The sequence below is a fragment of the Candoia aspera genome, chromosome 5 (genome assembly GCF_035149785.1).
Source record: "Candoia aspera isolate rCanAsp1 chromosome 5, rCanAsp1.hap2, whole genome shotgun sequence".
NCBI lineage: Eukaryota > Metazoa > Chordata > Lepidosauria > Squamata > Boidae > Candoia > Candoia aspera.
The window spans coordinates 112,544,746-112,550,745 of NC_086157.1; positions in this window are offsets into that span (position 1 = coordinate 112,544,746).

A 6,000-nucleotide genomic window follows, 5' to 3' on the forward strand; every position below is an offset into this window, starting at 1 on the left:
GGGATTTTAAGTCATCGAACCGTGGGTATTTCAGGAAAATTTCATGATCCCAGATATGTCCTGGAAAGCTCTGAATAGTATCGTAGCGGTTGCTCAATAAAAAAAAATAGCAGCTACAAGTTCAAAACTGCATCAGAGGGATTTGAATCACACATTAAACTGAGGATGTCAACAAGTTAGGGAATTTGAGTGAGCGATGAAATACAATGAAGCTGAAAAGGCAGGAATGCAGCAGGATTCACCGAGAACCGTGCTGGCATTCCTCAGGGGGGTTGACTGGAAAACTAGACCTCTACTATTGCTAGGAAAGTACGTGGGGTGAAAGAAAATATCGGTAGTCCTCGACCTATGACCATTTGTTCAGTGACCATTCGAAATTATGATGAAATTACTACTGCCAGTCCTTGGTGTTCTGGCCGTCCCAGCATCCCCACAGTCATGTGATCGCAATTTGGGCACTTAGCAATCGGTTCACATTTACAACCGGTTGCAGCACCCCATGATCACGTGATCGCCACTTGCAACCTTCCCTGCCGGCTTCCCCAGAAAGTCCATGGGGAAGCTGGCAGGAATGGTTGCAAGTCACTGGGGTGAGTCTCCCCCACCCATGCACCCTCCCCCAGTGCCTCGCACACCTCCCCGATGCTCACCTCTCATGCACCCCCTTGCACACCTGCCCCAAGCCTTGTTGTGCCTTCTTCACACCTTTGCACACCCTCGTGCACCCCCTTCAACCCTCACTGGGCCTCTCTCGCACTTTTGGACACCCCTGATGACCCTCTCTGACCCTTGCCTCTCGCACACCCCTGAACACCCACCCCGAGCCTTGCTGCACCTTCCTTGTACCCTCACTCAGCCCCTTGCACCCTCCCCAACCCTTGCTGGGCCTCCCTTGCACCCTTGCGCACCCCCTTGCACCTGACCTGCACTGCACCTCTCACGCACCCAGTCATACCCTCTCACACCATCCCTGACCCCCACGCACCCCTGCGCACCCCGTCTTGCCCCCTCGCTTCCCCCCCACACAGCAGCAGCTCCTTACCTGCCTGCTGGCCTGGGACTTGCAACTTCCTGCCAGCTTCCCCACTGACTTGGTTGTGGGAAGCTGTCAGGAAATTGCCTTGCCTAACAACCATAGGATTCAGTTAATGATGGCAACAAGGACCACAGGGATTGCCAACACTAAGCGATGTGGTCACGCTTTATGACCACATCACTTAGTGACAGAAATTCCGGACCCAATTTCCATCATAAGTCGAGGACTACCTGTACTTCATAATGGAGTTTTTCCTAAATAAGTGAGGAAGTTGCAGAAAAAAGAGGAGCTCAGAGAAAAGCCAAGGGTTGTCTAATTCTTCCTATTTCCTCTCCAGGATTGGGCAATCTTTGGCATTTCTCATTTCGTACCCCATTTCCTCCCTGAAAAGTTACCTAAAAGCACAACTGACAACATTTTAAGCTAAGGGAAAACATTAGGAATAACTTTCAGGAGCCCTTGCTGAGTTGTGGGGAGAAATTAAGAACCCCCCACATACACCATGTTCATACAACTGGCCAGTTCCAAACAGCGGCGACATTTATTTGCCATGCCAGGCTTAGTTTTAATGGTTGTTACTTTGGGTATGTGTTTGTGTGACTTAGCTATGTTGTGTGAGCCTGGGCCCTTAAACTGCATTTTTGTTGATCTCAAAAGTTAAGCCAGGTCAAAGAGGTCATTCAGTCAAGTTCCACTGAAAGGGGATTTTACTCCACAGAAGGAAGAATTTTTGCTTCAAATGCTCTCTTTTTGTTCCTCATTGGGGAGAGGGGGAAGAAAGGCGAGATTGTGTAGGATCCCAACGTAATGCAACAGACTCCGTTTCAGGCCAAAAGAGACGTGGTCTTTCAGTAAGTATCCAAAGTGCAAGAGGGGAAAAGATTGACATCAGGAAGAGGCTTAAATTTAGGAATATCTTCTTGGCTGCCCTTCCCAAGATTTTGACTTTTGCTTTGCAGTTCATAATTAACATAACATGGTGTAAAAAAGAACAGCCTCAAAAAATTGGGTTGGACTTCATTTATATATTTGCAGAGTCATAGTGTGAAAGTGATTTTTAACCTACTCTTCCCTTTTCTCAAACTTGGCAACTTTAAGACATGTGGACTTCAACTCCCAGAATCCCCTACCCTTTGGTGACTTTAAGACATGTGGACTTCAACTCCCAGAATCCCCTACCCTTTGGTGACTTTAAGACATGTGGACTTCAACTCCCAGATTTCCCCAGCCTTTGGCGAGGGAGAATGATCCCTCTTTTCAGCATGCTTGCCATCTTTATCTTTGATGTTTTATCTTTTATTGATTTGATTGTAATTTCTTTGTTGGATTGTTGCGAGCCTCCCAGAGTCATTGAGAGTCAGGCAAGTTTAAATCATCATCACCACCATCTCTGCTGCACCCTCCCAGGAACTCCTGGGAAGAGTGCCACCTAGGAACTCCAGTTCTTCTGATGGTTTAATGCAGGGTTTCTCAGCCTTAGCAACTGCAGGATGGGTGGACTTCGACTCCCAGGGTCATTGAGAAATGTCCTAACCAGCACAGCCCACAGACTTCTAGTTGCAGACAGCCCAACCAGCAAGCTTTAAGAAGTGTTGACTTCAACTCCCAGAATTCCCTAGCCATTTCTCCGTGGCATGCTAGATTTCCAAGAACAGTTAAGGCGATGATACTGATGTCAGTGATTTTGTCTTTAGTTCTATTGCTACTATGACTATTTTGCCTCTTGGAAAAGAAGTCCCCCTCCACCATTTTCTGCCACTGCAGAACGTCCTTGGCTGGAAACTTGATCCCTGCAGAGCCCCAATATCTAGAGAATTGCTGTGACTTGTCTTGCGACGTTAGCACACGCCCCCCCCCACCCCGCAGCCGTAAAGGACCAGACCAAGGAGCTGTGATGGGGATTAGGCAGTCCAATTCAGTGCCAACAGCAACACTTCCCTTTGGGGTCAGCTGCCCAAGCGTGCTGAGGCTCCACCACTGTTGTAGGACTCCTCTTTGGGAAAACCAGATCAAAGAAACATCCTTCACTCCCTGAAGGTGAAGCGAGAGATTCATCTGCGCATATAAGAGTTTGTGGGCGTGAAAATAAAGCACTGATTTCCCCGGAACCTTTTATAATAGCTTTCCTCCAGCTGCGCCACATCTTCAAGACCAGGAATATAGGAAACAGAGCAAGAGGACAGGGAAAGGACTGTCTCCCGGCCTGCTCCCGCCCCGGCAGAGATAACAAAAGAGAAACTGAAGGGATTCTGCTTAAGCAGGGACCCAGGGAGACCATTAGCAGAGCTGTAAAAGTTTATGGCCAGTAAATTGCCTCCCCTGCATTTTGGATGGAAAAGAAAGAGCATTGACAGGAAACACAGTTGTAAGGAAAGACGTCACATGCGGTGAATCAGATGGTCCTCTGATATCCCAAGCGGGGGGTTTTCTGCAGTAAGGTATAAAAGTGTGCCGCCTCTTTGATCTGGAAACGCAGTTCAAAGGCGGTTCAGTTGAATTTCGGAGCCGCGTCGGCCGTTCAATCGAAATGCCAACTCTGCTGGAGTGGGTGGCCTGGATGAGTTTGATTGGGATCCTTCTGGGGGAGCTCTGCAGGCGTGCGAGCCAGAGTCACGTTACATCAGATCCGATGACGACCACCTCCAAATCAGCTTGATGATCCAAATCAAATCAATTCAACAGTCTGAATTGAGGCCGGCCCGCTTCATACCTCCCCCCTAGACAGCAGCGCACAGACGAGACTCACCAAACCGATGAAATGCCCATCGCTCCGTTGCTCTTGGTTGGGGCAGGAGCTGTGATCTATGGTTAGGTAAGAGTCTAGACGTAGAAAAAGGCAATTTTCTGGCAGAAGGTGAAGGCATTCACTCTGGTCAAAGCCAGAGCTGATAACGTACCCAGCAGTGGCAGCCCTGAACTCTCAGGGTGACCTCAGAGTGCCCTTAAATGGATGGTAGCGGTTGGCTGGGGGTTGAGGGGTCATGTTGCCATCCTGGGGAAGAGGTGGGGATGGGGGGTCCACAGCAGGGCTGGCTGGGGAATTCTGGGAGTTGAAGTCCACACAGCTTAACGTTGCCAAGGTCGAGAAACTGCACCAGAGAACAGAGATATTAAACGAAAAAGTCCCGCCTGGTTTTCTATGAGGATGGCACTGAATAATTGATTTACCACATTTACGGCCCACCTCCCCACCTCATTTTCTTCCCAGAACCCCCCCGCCCCATGAGGTAGAACCTGGCTGGCAATGTTGAAAAGGCTCCTGTTATCAGCTTTTTCTGATCAATATTTATATGCACATCCTACTTGTAATTGATGAACTTCTGATTTCCCGCCCCCATGGGTGGCTCTGATTTTAAACTATTTTCTTAGAAGTAGTTACAGTATGTTAGAATACCATAAGCCAGCCCTGAAGAAATTTGCAGAAAAAACAAGGCTATCAGGGAAAATAAATACATTGGGGAGATGTGTATTTTTAAAAAAAATCTCAAAAGTTACATACTAAAGTTCTGAATCTGTGGAAGAGCAACCCATATGGGCTTGATTTTTCCATTTTAAAAAAAAATCTGCTTCAAACCCCACGAAATTGGAACACTGCCTTCTTCATGCAGACTATAAAAATGGGCTGGATTCATGCAAAGTCACAGTTCCCAGTTTGGGAGTCTTTTTTGCTTATATCATCACATTTTCAGATCTGGGTTGTTGTTTTTTTCCCCCCTTACGTGGCTGGCAATTTTTGACATTCAGACTTGAAGAGAACTTTCCCTGCTTGTCCAGCCGGATCCCGACAGCCACAGCTGAAGCCTGCCTTCCATGCACGTTGTCATCAAGGCAGCAATTACAGCCAAGGCAGAAAACGTTTCAGCCGAAACGTCAGTTGAATTGAGATGAGCAGGGCTTTGTAAAGGCCTTGGGAAAAGCAGGGAGAGACGCCCGTAATGTTTGCCTTCAAGTTAAGTCAGTTTTACCCAATGAAACAACTAAAACAGAAAGGTTAAGGATCTTTTCGAAAGGCAGGCACAACTTCCCAGGGTGGTGAGATAACGATAATCGGAAAGGTTCGAAGTTGTCTGTGTGTGTGTGAGTGAAAAGCTTTGCATGCTCAAGTGGCAGGAAAGGGGTTAGAGAAGACCCTGGGGATGAAAATACCTAAAAAATCAAAGACATCCAACAGTCATTGCTATACGAGATGGGCAGTGAAGGAATACGATAAATAAATAAAGAAATGATAAATAAATAAAATAACACTAACATGTAATCTTCTCCTGAACTCCAGTGTTTGTGTTAGTATCAGGTGATAGCACCTGGCTGATTGGTCTGGGGTCAGAAGCTGAGAGGGTCAGTTGGTACTTGTGGATGGGAGACCACCAGGAAGGGCAAAAAAAAAAAAACGTAGAAGAAAACACTGGAACTACATCCATATCCTTTATAAGAACCCTTATGTGGATATGTCCAGGAAAATCAAGTTCAACTCAAAGGAGGCTTTTTACATTTACAAGTTAATTTACACATTTGATGAGTTGTGGGAACTCTGCCCTTACTTTAGCCCTTTGTGTAAAACAAGCCATTTGGTTGAGCGACACAAACCCAGCTTACTGTGATGGAATGTGTCCCTGAAGGGGGTGTGTGATGTGGATTTCAGTGCTGCTGCAGATTCTCAGGAAGGAGGGAGCGCATTCCAAGGAGGTAAGAGGACTCACAGTCCAGACAGTGTTGGTGGGAAAGTGAAGAAGTTCAGAGCAGCCCCGCCCTAGAGTCTCCCTGGTTGTTTTCCCTTAGGTTAGTTAGGATTGCTTTAGTCTGGCAAGATTCTGTCTGTACGGTGAGAGCTGTACAGAACTGGAGTTTGAATGCACGGACTCGTCGTCGTTCTTGGGCTGGGCCTGACACTTAAACGCAGTACCTAGTCAATCCTTTCTGAGTTCAACGAGCTATTCAGGCACAGGCCTGGTTAGTGCTTGGATGGG